Genomic DNA, 16,750 nt, shown 5'->3' with positions numbered 1-16,750 from the left:
ATTCATGACGGGATTGGCTTTTGTTGTCTGAAATGGCATCTACCTTTTTAGTGAGGGATTCAATTAGAGTTTTAAGCTCGAGGATCTGATTTAACCTCAAACATACCGGGTAGCCTTAACTCGTGGAAGAAGAACTAGCGGAGCGGGGGATATCATCACTACCCCCCCAGTTGTTATTTCGCTTAGTTTGATCCTCTAAAAATTTATAAGCCTCTGAGGCTCCTTTACTTAAGAAACTACCCCCATTCATTATGTCTAGGACTTCTTTATGGTGATGTTGAAGTCCTTTGAAAAAGGCACTAACTAACGGTCTTTTGCTAAGTTATGGTGTGGACACTCTATAAGCAGATCGGTGAAACGATTCCAAGCCTCTCAAAATGATTCATGAGGATTTTGTCGAAAAGAAATGAATCTTGGAAAGCATCTCATCCGCCTTTTAGGGGTGGGTAAAATGTTCCATAAACATTTGAACAAGTTTAGCCCACGAGTCCACAGTAATTAGCGCTTTGGGCGTTAATCAAGACGCCGCCTTTATCGGGCTAAGGTGAAAGGGAATACCCCTTAATTTAATTTGTTCAACCAACCGTAGGATGGTGGAATGTTGTAAGGACTTGTTCAATCCCACGATGTCTTTGGTAAGGTTTTTCATGGTCTAAACCATGAAAACGGGTAACAAATTAAAAATATTTGAGGGATTCTCAAATCCCGGGTCCGCTAGAACGATGCAAGATTTGGGGCTATCGCCAAGGCTTTGTAGAAGTCCGAGAGAGGAGTCTCTTTCTTCCCCATTATATCGTGGTGGTGTGTGTGATATAGTAGCTAGAGGTGTAGTTTGTGGTATACTAGATAGACTTGTTTGTTGATGTTGTTGTGTATTTACGTTAGGTGTTTTGTTCGCCGCACCTTAATCTCATGCAAGGCTAAGTCGAGCTTAACTAAACATGCAACACTCCAAACAATTCTCGATGTACTAGTATAAACCTCTAACAGAGATGCGAGGTGTGGAAGAAAGGAAATACCGACAAGGCCCTTGCTTTCGCTTTATGAATAGCGTCTTGTGTAACGCGGGTTCAGTGTATATAAGAGAGTAGAACACGAAAACTTGACAACTCGAAGTTTGAATCAACCTTGTGGAAAACCGAAATTTCAGCTAAGCTGGCTGTTTATCTATCTTGGCTGGCTTCTATGTAAATTCGAAGTCCAAGAACTTAGCTGGTCGTCGCTTTGCGCTGGGCCGCCAAATTGTATTGATCAAATTCCAAGAACATAGCGCTGGTCGCGCTCTCTTTGAAGCGCTCGATTGTATTTCCTCGCTGAATTTTTCCAAAACTGAAACGGCAACCACAAAGATGAATCAAACAAGGGTGGGTGGGTTTAATGGGACTTAAAAATTACTAATTCTATTATGAAAATAATGCTAAAGTGCAACTAAGATGGCAGCGACGCCATTTGATAACTATATAATGAATAGTTTACCTACTTAAAATGAACGATGGTTCCACAACGTAAAGTAAACTAAACTTCTACTATTTACGTGCCTAAGTTATCAAATCTTCAACTCGAATCCATCGAAATAGAATGGAGTAGAAGTTCTCGTTCCACTCCTAGTGCTCTAGCATGGATGTTTTCTAATCTAACTAGTCGATTTTTAAGTCTATGAGAGTTTTAATGAAGGGAATTTTACTACGATGCAACTACCCACAAGATGCAACTAGTCGGTTATCGTATAATACTAAGGGAATGCTACGTTGATTCTATGATAAGGAGCTAGAGGGGATTGATTCCACCTTAACTCAACTTAATCCACTAACTTAATCGTCAGTAATCCAAATTGAATCGCCTTCATAACAATTGGTTATTCCTAATCCCTAATTATACATGGCATTTCTACCAATTATAACTAGCATGTGAACAATTAAACCCATTCTCATGGTGAACTAATCATTTCTAGAGTGAAATAGAAAATACGACTCCTCTACGATAATCGGACTCAAGCTTTCATCAAGGCTTCACAACCCCCTCTAATGGAGGTTTAGCCTTGAATCATTCCGCAATCATTTCCATTTAGATTAAAACTAAACATAATATAAAGCATTGAAATTTACTTCATTTAACAATAATGAAATCTAATTTAATGACTAAATTGAAATAAGGACAGGAATTGAATTTAGATCTAGAATTGGAATTGACAAAATCAAAATGGGTAAAGAATACTACTTTATTGATCTAATCAAATGAAGAACAAGATTCAAGGTTTAATCTAATAAGGGATTTGAAACTAATTAAAGAAAACAATTAAATCTAGATCTAGAAGCTATTTTAATGGCTACTTTCTATTCTAAGCTATCTACCCTAATTCTCTACTATTTAATCTACCTAAACCGCCATTAATGAAGAGGTAGCTTTTTTTTGTTTTTATACATCCAGATCCAAAAACGTGCATGGGCTTGAGCCATGTTTTGGGCCGAGAATCGTGCCCAAAACCCAATTCTTTCAAATTCAAAAGGCCTCTTCAGCTGCAGCTGGCTTCCACAGACTTTTCGTCCACTTCTGCTCTCCTCTGATTGGGAAGGCTTGGACCATTGCAAATCTCTTTCCGCGCCGGTCGTTTTGACATAAGGTAGGCCTCATTCATTCGGAGGTCTGAGTCCAAAGATATGGCATTCGAAGTTCTCACTGACTTTTTGCTCCTTTATCTCGCTAAAATGGCACATTTCTCGCACATAATGGACTTTGAAGCCCGAAATGCATAAAAACACGTAATCAGTATTAACTCTTACTTATTATTCACATAATTGGTCTAACAGTATGATTATTAAGGGGTTAAAACTACAGTTTTGGGCTCTTATCAGTAAGCTTTAGAGAATATGCTTAAAAGTTAAGAGCGTTGTGGTACATATTCTTCAGCATGCCTTTCCTTTTTTCCTATATTTCCACACGCCCTATTGACAAACTTTGGGGCAATGTATTCGATGCATATTGGGCATGTATTATGTTTTTCCTTTTTTGTTTGTCTAAACGAAGCTAACATTGGTCCTTGAGCATTGCCTTATACTGACTTTTTTCAAAAGGTTTGCAGACAGTGAAAGAAAAGTTCATTCGTTGTCTTAAGCGATCAATCAATGGCGACTACTTCAGCTTAAGTTTTCAATCCAGCATTAACTTCAAATAAGCACCCGAAAGAACCATCGCATGTCGCAAGCTTGGATATCATGCCCTCATTGGTCTTCCCTCTACTTATGAAACTCGATTCATTGAAACAGGTGAAGTCAAATCTAAATTGGAGGAGAGAATTTTGGTTGTGGGTCATCGAGGGAACATGCCCCTGTTGCACTTGGTGCTGCAGGGGTCAAGGTAGTTGTGGAGGAGTCTTATGCAAGGATATTCTTTAGGAATTCAGTTGCGATGAATGTTCTACTACTGGAATCAAAGGGGAGGTTGTGTGATGAGTGTTCTACTGGTGATGTTGTTACTGTTGAGCTTGCGGAGAACCTTCTGATTAATCATACTACTGGAAAGGAATATAAGTTGAAGCCCATTGGAGATGCAGGGTCTATTATTGATGCTGGTGGGATTTTCACTTAAGGTTTCTTCTACAACACCTTCTTAAGGTTTTACTAAAGCCCACTGTCTTTGGTTTCTATGGATGTTTACTAATGAGCATGAAAAATATTGGGTTCTATTAGTTTCTCATTTTGGTGATGTTCTTTATTGCTCTTTTTAAGCTTTTGTTTATAGACTCCAAGGGTCATGCTTTTTGTAATACTAAGTGTCTTTCATTTTAAAATACAATTTGTTTGTGTTTTTGTATTTTTGGAGTAGATGCATAATAAATGCATTGGTTTGTATTTGTTCTGCCTATGCATTTTTCGGATTATAATTTCTTTGTCTATGTATGTTCTGCATGTGCACGTATTGTTTCTTCACATTCTTGCCTCTTCTTCTGGACACTTGGGCTACATATATAAATTATTTCAAATTTGGGGGATGCACTTCTTAGTCTGCTACTGTTCTATTGAATATATCAAAATATATTGCCTTAAGTTATCAACATTGTTTAATGGTGGAGAAAAATATATACAGATTTTCATTCGATAATATAGAGTAGTTGGAGGTAAAAATAACTCAACTAAGGAGTTCACGATGGAAATGGAAAACTCAGTTAGGTGAAGTAGTGAATATGTCAATCATTAGGTGAAGTGTCACCCTGTTTCTTTTGTGATTCTCTTTGTAATCTTTAACCTGAGTGAAGTTGCTTAATGATAAGAGCCCAAAACTGTAGTTTTAACCCCTTAACAATAATACTTTTAGACCAATTATGCGAGTAATAAATAAGAGTTCATGCTGATTACGTGCTTTTATGTATTTCAGGTATTGAAGTAAATTATGTGCAGAAATGTATCGCTTTGGCGAGATAAAGGAGCAAGGGTTGGTTGCTAAGAAGTTCTGTGATTAAAGGCCAAGATTCAAAGAGAAAAAGCCCTTGTAAAGCCCGATCAAGGCTGAAAAGTCAAAATTAACGCGGGCAGAAACAACACACAAAAGTCAGTAGAATTTCCAAAGACCATATCTTTGGGCTTAGACCTCAGAATTGGGCCTACCTTATGTCAAAACGACTGGCTTGGAATCAGCTTTCCAATGGTCGAAGCCTTGACCCAATCCGAAGAGCAAAAGTAAATGAAAAACCTGCTGAAGTCAGATCCAACTGAAAAGGGCTCTGTGGACTGAAGAGATTGGGTTTTGGGCTCGATTTTTCAGCCCAAAATATGGCTCCTCAGCCCATGCACGAAAATGTGGACCTGGTCTCCTCCATTTCAACACACAAGACTTAGCTCTTAAAAAATAATTAGCTTAGGTAGAAAGTAGCCATTTGAGCATAGGTTTTAGATCTAGATTTAGATTTTAAATTAATTAGTTTTCATTTTACCTTGTTTTAAATTTAGTTATTGAATTATTGTTATTGCTACTCATTAGTTCAATAAAGTTAAGTAGTTCTTGATAATCTAGTTTCATTTTCATTAAATCATTATAGTTTCAATTCATAGATTTAGTTATTTATCATTATTAGTTTTAATTAAATCTAGCAATTTTAGATTTCCATTCGAGTTTAATGACTTTATAATCTTTATATGATGTTTTGTTTAAATTCAATTGGAAATGATAGTTTAATGACTCTAGGCTAAACTTCCATTAGAGGGGTTTGAAGAAGCCTTGATGAAAACTTGATTTCGATTAACGTAGAATAGTCGTGATTTTCATTCCATTCTAGAAAACGATTAGTTCACCATGAGAATAGGTTTGATTGTTTCACAGGCTAGATGTTAGTTGGTAGAGATTACCATGAACGACTAGGGATTAGGAAGAACCAATTGTTATAGCGAAAGCAGTTCAATTCGGATTACGACGATTCTTCGTTAGTAAATTAAGTCGAGTTAAGGCGAAATCAATCCCCCCTGATTCTTTATCTAGAGTCAAACCTTAGTATTTTCGTCATTTTATTATTCGTATCTTGTTTAGTATTTGAATTGACATCATAGTATAATTTCGTAAAACTCTCATTAACTTTGGATAGATTGATAATCTTAGGAAACACGAATTCTAAAGAACTAGGAGTGGAACGAATCTTTTACTCCAACTCTATTTCGATAGAATTGAGAGTAGAAAATCTTTGATAATTAGACACGAAAATAGCCTTAGTTTTACTTGCGTTTAAGTTTAATCGTTTCTTCATAGGTAAAACTATAATTATTCGTATTATCAAATGGCGCCGCTACCATCTTAGTTCCCTTTAGTATTGTTTTCTTTATAAGAATTAGTCTTTCCAAAGTCCCATTAAACCCACCCACCCTTGTTTAATTCTAACTGTGGTTGTCTGTTTTAGAACTAAAATTTTCCTTATAGGATTACACGGAGCGCGACCGCGCCCTTGGTAGGCAAACTTGGAGCGCCACCCGCGCCCAAATCACTAGACATTAGTGAATTACATGGAGCGCGCCTGTGCCTCAGTGGAGCACCACCCGCGCCCAAATCACTATAACTCGAGTGAATACCAGAGCGCGCCTGCACCTCAGTGGAGTGCCACCCGCGCCCAAATCACTGGAACTCGAGTTTCCCTTGAGCGCGACCCGCGCCCTCCCAAGGCTTAACTAGAGCGTGACCCGCGCCCTCTTCTGAAAATGCCCGATTTTCACAGGTTAGTTCAAACTTCCATTTCTTCAAGTTATTCAGTGTTTCTAACTTGTTATATACACTGAGCTCGCGTAAACAAGATGCTATTCATAAGCGAAGCAAGGAGGCTTTCAGGTACTTCTTTCTTCCACACCTCGCATCCCCTATTAGAGGTTCATACTAGCATATCAGGATTGTTTGAGTGTTGTCGTGTTTAGTTAAGATTGGTCTTAGCCTAACATGAGATTAAGGTCAGGCCGAAGAAAAACGCCTAATGTAATCAATCAGCAACGTCAACAAACACGCCTTTCTAGTATACCACTCACTACACCTCTAGCTAATATACCATACACAACACCTGAAATAATGGCTGAAGAAAGAGAGTCACCTCTCTCCGACTTTTACAAAGCCTTGAATGATAGCCCAAAATTGTGCATCGTTCTATTAGACCCAGTAGGGGATTTCCGAATCCCCCCAAATATATTTAATTTGTTACCCGTTTGTTATGGGTTAGACCATGAAAAACCTTATCAGCACATGCGTAGGATTGACCAAGTCCTTACTACATTCCACCATCCTACGGTTGGTGCTGATCAAATTAAATTGAGGGTATTTCCTTTCACTTTAGCCGATAAGGCGGCGTCTTGGTTAACTGCCTAAGAGCCTAATTCTGTGGACTCGTGGGCCAAACTTGTTCAACTATTTATGGAACATTTTACCCACCCAGCAAGACCGATGAAATGCTTTCCAAGATTCATTTTTTTCGGCTTAATCCTCATGAATCTTTTTTCAGAGGCTTGGAATCGTTTCACCGATCTTCTTATAGAGTGTCTACACCATAACCTCGCGAAAGACACGTTAGTTCATGCCTTTTCAGGGGATTTGTTACACCACCACAAAGAGGTGCTTGACATAATGAATGGGGGTAGTTTCCTCAGTAAGGGAGCCTTAGAGGCTTATAAATTTTTAGAAGATCAAACTAAGCATAATAATAATGGGGTAGTGACGATATCTCCCGTTCCGCTAGTTCTCCTACAACAGTTAAGGCCGCCGGTATGTTTGAGATGAAACCCGATCCTGAACTTAAAAATCTAATCGAATCTCTCACTAAAAAGGTAGAGGCTATCTCTGTTCAACGAAAGCATATCCCTGTCATGAATGTCAACTCCAATCCATGTAATTTCTGTTTGAGTCCAGAGCAGCCCGACTCTTATTGTCCTCTAGCTTATGAACAACAAACATCACAACAAGATAACATTTGCTCAATAAATAGTTATCCTATTCCTAACGCCCCTTGGAGACAACATCCCAACTTCAGTTGGAGAAATAATCAACAAATAACACCTCCAGGGTATAATAATCAAAATATTAGGCCAACAAACAATTACAATCCACCCATTAATTATAACAACCAAGCTCCACCACGACAAGGACAAGGTCAGGGTAATTATAATAATTATAACAATAATAATTATAATGCTAATAGAGGTATCGTTCCGGTTAATAATAATAACTATCACAACCCACCCATTAGTAATCAACGTGACATAGTTCCTGTCACACAATATGTAACAACTACTCCTCCACAATCGGATCATTTCGATGCCTTTATGCAATCTCAACAACAGATTTTACAAGCTATCCAACTTTCCTTACAACAATTAGCACAAGAGAAAGTACAACCCAAAGGTGTGTTTTCGGGTCAAGCAATAACTAATCCTAAAACAACAAACATGGCCTTTGAAGTGAACGGTAATACTAGTATGGAAAATGCAAATGTAGGTGAGCTAAATGCCATCACCACTCTCCGTTTTAGGAGAATGGTTGATAACAATGTAACTATGCCTATAGTTACACCACAAGTAGTCCCTACACCGGATATTGAACTAGATACTGAAATAGAAACTGAAGAGCCTACCCCTGTAGAGGTACCAGTTAAACCACAACCTAAAAAACAGAAAGCCAAGGTTAGACATCCAGTTGATCCATATGCTAAATATAGAGAGAAACCACCATTTCCCCAGAGATTAGCTATATTAAATGAGGATACAAACTATGACGAGATTAGGGAAGTTTTAAAAAATCTAATGATAAATCTACCCTTTCTCGAAACAATTAAAAAATTACCTCACCACGCTAAGTTTCTTAAAGAGTTGTGCACGACTAGGCATAAGACAAATATTCCTAAAGACGCCTTCCTAACTGAACAGTTTCCAACTTTATCAGAACATAATGGAATCGTTAAGTACAAGGACCCTGGTCGTCCTACTGTATAATGCACCTTAGGAGATTCCCACATGACCACCACTTTATTAGACCTGGGGGCAAGTGTTAACTTACTCCCGTATTATCTATACAAACAAATAGGTCTACAGGAGATGCAACCTACTAAAATGATGTTGCAATTAGTGGATCGATCTATTAAGTATCCTAAGGATGTGGTTGAAAACGTGCTTGTTAAGGTCTAGGATTTATACTATCTTGCTGATTTTGTTATCCTTGATACAGAAGTCTCTAACGACTCTGTTCCGATCATTTTAGGGTTTCCTTTCTTGGTAACTGCCAACGCGCTCATAAACTGCCGCGATGGTTTAATGTCCTTGTCTTTAGGCCATCTTTCTGTTGAAGTAAATGTTTTTAAAATGATGAAACAGTTACCAGATTCATCTGTAGATGGGGAGGTTAGCATGATCAGGAGCTTAGCTCAAGATTATTTTAATAACACATTTCCAGAAAACCAGATGCATAAATTCCTTTCTTTTGGAAGTTCAGATTTTGTCAATGACTCCTACTTAGAGGAAGTCAACACCATCTTTGAGTCTACACCTATTGTAGAGCCTTTTGTTGCTCCATTTACTGAGTTTGAAGACCTGCTGCCTAAGCAAGTATTCATTACTCAAGATGAGGACCCTCCAGAAGCATTTATCGACATTCCTTCCACCCCGGTACTTAAACCTCTTCCTTCTGAGTTAAAATATATTCAAATTGATCCGGATGGTAGTCATCTGGTAATTATATCTTCTCTGTTATCTAAGGAGGAAGAGACACGTTTGATCAGGATGATTAGAGAACATCGTTCTGTGATTGGTTGGTCCCTAGCCGACATCAAGGGAATTGACCCTAATGTATGCACTCATCGTATCCATCTAGAGAATAATGCAAAGACTTCTCGCGAACCTCAGTGTCGCTTGAACCTTGCCATGAAAGAGGTGGTCAGGGAAGAAGTCTTACGGTTATTTGATGCGGGTATCATTTACCCAATCTCTGATAGCGAATGGGTAAGTCTCATTCATGTAGTTCCTAAGAAATCAGGGATTACCATGGTACGTAATGCCAAAGGTGAATATGTTGCAACGTATGGTCCTATGAAATGGGGGATCTGTATTGATTACAGACGTTTAAATGACACGAAAGGATCATTTTCCTTTACCTTTTATAAATCAGATGCTAGAACGTCTAGCTGGTCATGTTTTTTACTATTTTTTGGATAGCTACTCTGGCTATTTCCAAATTATTATTGATATTGATGACCAAGAAAAGATTACCTTCACATGTCCTTTTGGAACATACGCCTATAAATTAATGCCTTTTGGCCTTTGTAATGCTCATGGTACCTTCCAGTGGTGTATGTTTCATATATTTAGTGACATGGTAGAACGCTTCATGGAAGTATTCATGGATGATTTTTCTATCTATGGAGACTCTTTCACCGACTGCCTGTCTAACCTATCTAAGGTTTTGACACGGTGTGAAGAGAAGAGTCTGGTTTTAAATTGGGAAAAATGTCATTTCATGGTGAAAAATGGCATAGTACTAGGTCACATTGTATCTAGTGATGGCATCGAAGTAGATAAGGCCAAACTAGATAAGATAGTGCCTCTACCTATTCCACGGATTGTCCGTGATATTAGAGCCTTTCTAGGCCATGTAGGTTTTTATAGGCACTTTATCAAAGATTTTTCGAAAATAGCTAGGCCTTTAACTAATCTGCTTTAAAGGATGCCATCTTTGATTTTAATTTTAACTGTAAACAGGCTTTTGAAATTTTAAAAGCCGCCTTAACCTCTACACCCATTATACAGCCTCCCGATTGGTCTAAACCTTTCGAACTCATGTGTGATGCTAGTGATTATGTTGTTGGTGCTGTCTTGGGACAGAAACTAGATAATAAGTCCACTGTTATTTATTATGCTAGTAAAACTTTAAATGATGCTCAAAGGAATTATACAACAACTGAAAAAGAATTCTTAGCTGTCGTTTATGCTTTAGATAAGCTTCGTCCTTATTTGGTTGGTTCTAAGACTCTAGTTTACATGGACCATGCAGCCCTTAGGTGCCTTCTCGCAAATAAGGATGCTAAGCAGAGATTAATCCGATAGATTCTTCTCCTACAAGAGTTCACATTAGAAATAAAGGACAAAAGAGGGGTCGAAAACGTAGTTGTCGACCACTTATCTAGATTTACAAATGACAATGATAGTGATTATGAGTCCATACCTGACTCTTTTCCTGATAAGCATCTGTATGCTATTTTTTTTTCACCATGGTATGCTGACATTGTGAATTATTTAGCGTCTGATACTATTCCTACTGATTGGTCATGAAATGAATGTAAGAAGTTCTTGGCCAGAGTTAGGCTATACTACTATGATGAGCTCTACCTTTTTAAGTATTGTGTGGATCAGATTATTTGTCGTTGTATTTCCCAGTGGGAATATAATGAGGTTCTCTCATTCTGCCATGATAAAGAGTGTGGTGGCCATTTTAGTGGTATGAAAACTCTGCTAAAATTATTAAATGTGGGTTTTATTGGCTTACTCTTTTTAAATATGCCCAAGTGCATTGCAAGACGTGTGTTCGTTGCAAACAACTTGGGCGAATCACGAAGCGTAATATGATACCATTAAATCCAATCATGGTGGTAGAAGTTTTTGATGTATGGGGCATTGATTTCATGGGTCCCTTTCCTATTTCCCATGGTTTCATTTATATTCTAGTTGTCGTGGACTACGTGTCTAAATGGTTAGAGGCCATGTCTTGCTATAGCAATGACCATAAGACAGTTGTGTTTTTTGTTAAGGAATACATTTTCTGTTGATTTGGCATTCCTAAAGCCATCATTAGTGATGGTGGAACACATTTTTGCAACAGAGTTATTGCATCTCTAGTGAAAAAGTATGGGGTTACACATAACGTAGCAACTCCGTATCATCCACAAACTAGCGGACAAGTAGAAATTTCTAATAGGAAAATCAAAAAGATCTTAGAAACAATTGTAAATCCTGATAGGAAAGACTGGTAAAAGCGTCTATCTGATGCCTTATGGGCGTATAGGACTGCTTTCAAAACTCCTATAGGTATGTCTCCCTTTAGACTTGTATTTGGGAAACCTTGTCATTTGCTCGTTGAATTGGAGCACCGTGCTATGGGGGCTATAAAAAGCCTTAACTTCAATTTTGATGAGGCAGGTGTCAAGCGTAAGGTGCAATTGAATGAGCTTGAAGAAATCCGTAGCGATTCTTATAATATCGTGAAGGATTATAAACCTAACATGAAACGTGTTCATGATAAGGAAATCTTGCACAAAGAGTTTGTGGTAGGTCAAAAGGTCTTGCTTTACAACTCCCGTCTACATATTTTTCCAGGGAATTGAAAACCCGTTGGTCTGGTTCTTTTCTGGTTACTGAAGTCACCCCTTACAGGGTAATCACCCTTGGTAAATCCCAAGGACAACAATATCTTTCAAGTCAATGGCCAATTGTTAAAACATTTTCCCGACCTATTGTCCCCTGATATGGAGGAAGTCTTTTTACAGGACCCTGTTTATGAGGTTTAACCTTTGTTGGTTGGTGTACTTCCTTACAATTCCATATATTGGTTAGTGCACCATTCAGGTAACTAGGCCCTCCCTATGGAGTGTGTGGCTATAAGTACCGGATCCTAAGTACACGTTTAACATAATTTACGTTTTCCACTCTTGCATGTTTTCCCGATTTTTGAGTCATGTTCATCTATGGTGTGAATTATGCATTTATTGCTTTATTGTTTTTCTCTATTAAATCTTTTTCATAAAAAATATCAATAAATTCTAAAATCATAAAAATAGTAATTTAGGAAGTCTCGGGAATCTGACTTTAAAAGACCCACTTTTAAAACAAATTTTCTAAGCTCCGTTGCCAAAAATTTGTTTGGGGAGGGGGGTGTTCGTTTTTCCGTCCTTGATTGCTCAACTTTCTATTTGTGTTGCTTAGGCCGTTTAATTGTATTTCGATTAGGGTTGACATTATCTATTAATTTAGATTTCATTCGTTTGCATAACTTACATCATGCACTCACTTCGAGATATTTTCTATTTTTTTATATGTCACTGATGGTTGGAATAGAGTGTTTTATGGATCATTGGATTGGAAATTCTCTCCTGATCATTTCCATATCTCATTCACACAAATCGGATCGGTAACGAAGCGGCAATTTTAATTTGAAGTTGCGCGAAAAATCAACACATTTCGAAAAATCGAATTGGGCTTGGGCCCAATCTCGCATGCACGTGCGCGGCATGTGTGTCTCCTTCCTCCAAATCAAAAATAGAATCTCGATTTCTTCCCCACCGCCATTAACAAGCTTTACAAACCCTAACTAAAAATATAAAAAGAAAAAAGAAAAGAAAAACTAACTATACCCACGCCTAACAATTTAAAACAACCCCAAATCTTCTCCAAACCTCTCCCACACCATTTTCATACCTTTCCCACCACCGAAAAAATAAAAAAAATCAAAGAATTCAAACTGCCACATCCCCCACCACGCCACCACCATTGTTGTTTTAGTGAGTTTGGTTTCAAACTCTTCCCCCACCTTATTCAAACCCACAAATCCATTCAAACATCAAATGACTCAAAGACGAAGAATTTTGCTGGAGCAAGCGTTTACGGCCGATCACTTCGTGCCGTTTTACGGTGACGAGATGATTAGGAGGGATTAGAGTAGGTTATGGTATTCGACAAATGAATTCTATCACTCCGATTTAGTGGAACAATTTTATAAGAAGAGAGAGTTGGATGGGAATAGAGTTTTTGTTAAGGTGGTCGGGACGAGAAGAGAAGTATCTAGGAGGTTGCTGGCTGAGATTTTAGGTATTCCGCCTAGACGCCATCTCGACGCCACATTGCAGGAATCCCAATTTGGTGGGATTGAGCCTTTGATGAACGCGACGGTTGTGGAAGGAAACTATAATGCGAGCTCGCATTGTGTTCGCCAGTCGTCTCTGCGAACCAACCAGCTGGTTGTAGCTCAGTGGATTGGTAGGAATGTCACGGGAAAAGAGAAGGTTAGTGACATCAGTCTGAACTGTCTTCACATGCTATGAATACTCTAGGAGCAGAAGTATGAATTATGTATTCTTGAGTTTTTGATTAATATGATTAGGGGAGTTGGGAAGAATATTGCACCTTTCCCCGTTTTGATAACAAAGATCATGATGAGTTTTAGAGCAACTCCGAAAACTGAGCGTATTATGATTAAGTTGCATACGAATGTCATAGCGTATAGGGAGTGTATCCAGAAGGTTTGGAAGTTGCCTGAAGAGAGGGTAGTTGAAGAGAATGAGTCAGAGACTGACTAGGAGGATGAGGATGGCACGACATGTTTTGATGCCGATGCCTTGGAGAGATGTACGTCTGATGCAGAACGCATGTCGGTGCTTCATCGTGGTATGCGTTCTCTCAATACTATTTGTGAAGATCTTCGGACTCAGCAAGCTGCCATCCATCGTAACTATGAGACTCATGCCCAGTGCGAGGATGAGCGTTGGGAGGAGATGAAGGCCAAGATAGAAGCTCAGCTAAAGTTCCGTGAAGATATGCGTGAACGCTTCCCACCACAGGGGGGTTCTTCTTCTGAGGAGGCGTCTGTGAGGCACGAGCGTCGTCGCCGTAGGACGAATGGCTCTGTCCCATCGGGAGCTCAGGAGTCATCTCCTTATCATGTGCCATCCATTACCAGCAGTGCATTGTTTAGGGATATTATGAGTTGATGTTGTTTTTTATTTTGTTTTTATTTAGTTCGGATGTTAATTCCGTAGTTAAATTTGAATTGGGTAGTTAAATGTTGTTTGAATTTCAATTTTAATATAATGTGGTTCTTTTCAAATTATGCGTTGTTTTTATTGTTAATCCCACCTTCCTGAATTGTTTGGGGGTGGTATTATTTATTCTGGCATAATTTTTATATGAACCTTAATTTTAGAAGTTGTTTTGGATGATTGTTGAGAATATTGCCAATATTGGCATGCTTATGATTAGATGTTGTGGTAGGATGAAATCTAAAAGAGTTTAGAAGTTACTATTCTAAAATTCAATCTAAAAGATATTAGGTTTGTTTTAGAATCAAGAATATGGGTTGTTTCCGTTTTCGGTTTTGAAAATATTTTTGTTTCCAGCAATTGCCTTAAAACTTTTTGGCAACTTCCCGATTCGTTTTGGAAACTTAAACCCTATATAAACTTCATTCATTCTCTATACAAAACTCACATCTCTTACTTTCATCTCTTACCTTTCACTCCCAAATTTTCCCTTATTTCCTTCTCACTTCAACACTTAAGCCGCTTCGGAGCTACCAAGGCGTCTCGATGGAGCCACCACCGCCAAAACCCCGTAAGTCCAGTTTTCCCTTGAGCGCGACTGCGCCCTCCCAAGACCAAACCTGAGCGCGACCCGCCCCCAAAACACTGTGAGTCCAAATTCTTCCGTAGCGCGACCCGTGCCCATACAAAACTTAGGTCGAGCACCCCTGCGCCCTGACATCCGTAGGCACGAAAAATTCCAATTTTTTGTGGGTTGTTCCAAGATCGTTCCAGCTGTTCTAGAGAGTAGTTTTGTGATGACATCACCTATAGTCTTACCGAGCAGTCTTTCAAACACTTGTTGGGAAGCGAGACTTATGGACATTGGTTCCACGACAGGATCTTGCAGTTAGGATGTGGGCATCTATTGGTAAGTGAAGATGACTCGTATTCACCAAAGCTTACTGAATATTTTTACAATAATGTTAGTTTCTATTATAACCAGGATGGAGAACAAGAATTATCCGTCATGGTTGATGACACGCCACTAGAATTCAATAAGTATTTGGTAGCATTAGTTTCGGGAATACCAATACCTGATCCTATTCAAACGTGGGGATATATGACCGATAATTCATACCTCTATGACTATACATATTTCCATGAGTATTATGGGGGAGGGGTGTTTTGTATAATGGACCAAGGGCGTTATAACATAGCCCTTGGTAGCCTGTCCCTCAATGTAGGCACCACCATGTTATTCATCTTGATGAATATTTTAGGGGATTGGCAGTTTACTTCTGCAAATAGTACCGCTGGTGACGTTTTTCTTGCTTTAGCTGAGGGACTTCACCGATATGACATTCCCCGAGTATTAGTGGTTAGTCTTAAGAGAGCCAAAAGCATGAGGCATAAGTATCTTCTTATGCCTGTTTTGGTTTACCGCATCACGCACAGTTGTCTACCTGAATTCTGTACCCAGTTCATGGATTGGAAAAGGGTTGAATTCATGAGACCCACCAATTGGGTGGTTCGCTCATTTCGAGTAATGACTTGGTCGGGATGGCAGGTGCAACCTCATTTGGTTGCTCCATACACCCCATCATACATAGTAACACTCGACAAGTTAGCACGTGTTGATGACACACGGCGACGGGCTTGGCAAGTTATCATGGCATGGCAGGATGCGAAGGAACCTCATCTCTTTAAAGAGGATGAGGAGGAGGATGATGAGAAGGATGATGAGTAAACGCGGGAGAGGAGGTAAGTTTTAGTTTCAGTTAGTGTCTGCTTATGTCCTAAGCAATTTAATTCTAGTAAGGGTGGAACTCATATAGAGTTGCATCTGTTTTTATTTTCTATATTAGTATGTTTTAACCTTGTTTTGCAGATGTTCCAGAATTTCACGCGTTTCTATGGTATTTCTCTACCTTTTTATTTAAATACTTTGAGGACAAAGCATGCTTCTTGTTTGGGGGATAGAAACACGTGTAATTAAGGCATCTGTTAGGATATAAATATGTATAATATGCACTTATTTTCTAGTTAAAAATTCAAATTTTTAAAAATATAAATAAAAGTTTATGTTGTACACTTAGGAATATTGGTATTATTTTCCTTCTCTAGGCCCTTGATAATCTAGAACTCTCATATAGCTTTTGTATTAGAATAGTTTTTTAGAAACTTAGGTTAATATGTAGGTAATAATCCTTGCATCTATCTATAAATATATTACATGAGTATCTATGATTGTTTGGCAGTAAGTTTCTGAAATGTAAGCTAAAGTACTTATTCTACAAATCCTGTGAGAATATAGCCTAAAGCCTTATATGAGTGAAATATTTGAGAAATAACACAAGGGAGAAGTAAAATCCGGATAGAGAAATCACACGTCCACTTGCTTGATCACTATACCATATCCTAAGTGAGAATTTAGGCCCTCTTTGGATCGATATAGCCAGAAATTCAACCTTTACAAAATTATTTTCTCCTAGTCGCCCCTCTGAGCCTTTCTTTAGCCTT

This window comes from Coptis chinensis, chromosome 3, assembly GCF_015680905.1.
Source record: "Coptis chinensis isolate HL-2020 chromosome 3, ASM1568090v1, whole genome shotgun sequence".
Classification (NCBI taxonomy): Eukaryota; Viridiplantae; Streptophyta; class Magnoliopsida; order Ranunculales; family Ranunculaceae; genus Coptis; species Coptis chinensis.
The sequence above is the reverse complement of the archived record's forward strand: the minus strand, read 5'-3'. Positions refer to the sequence as shown.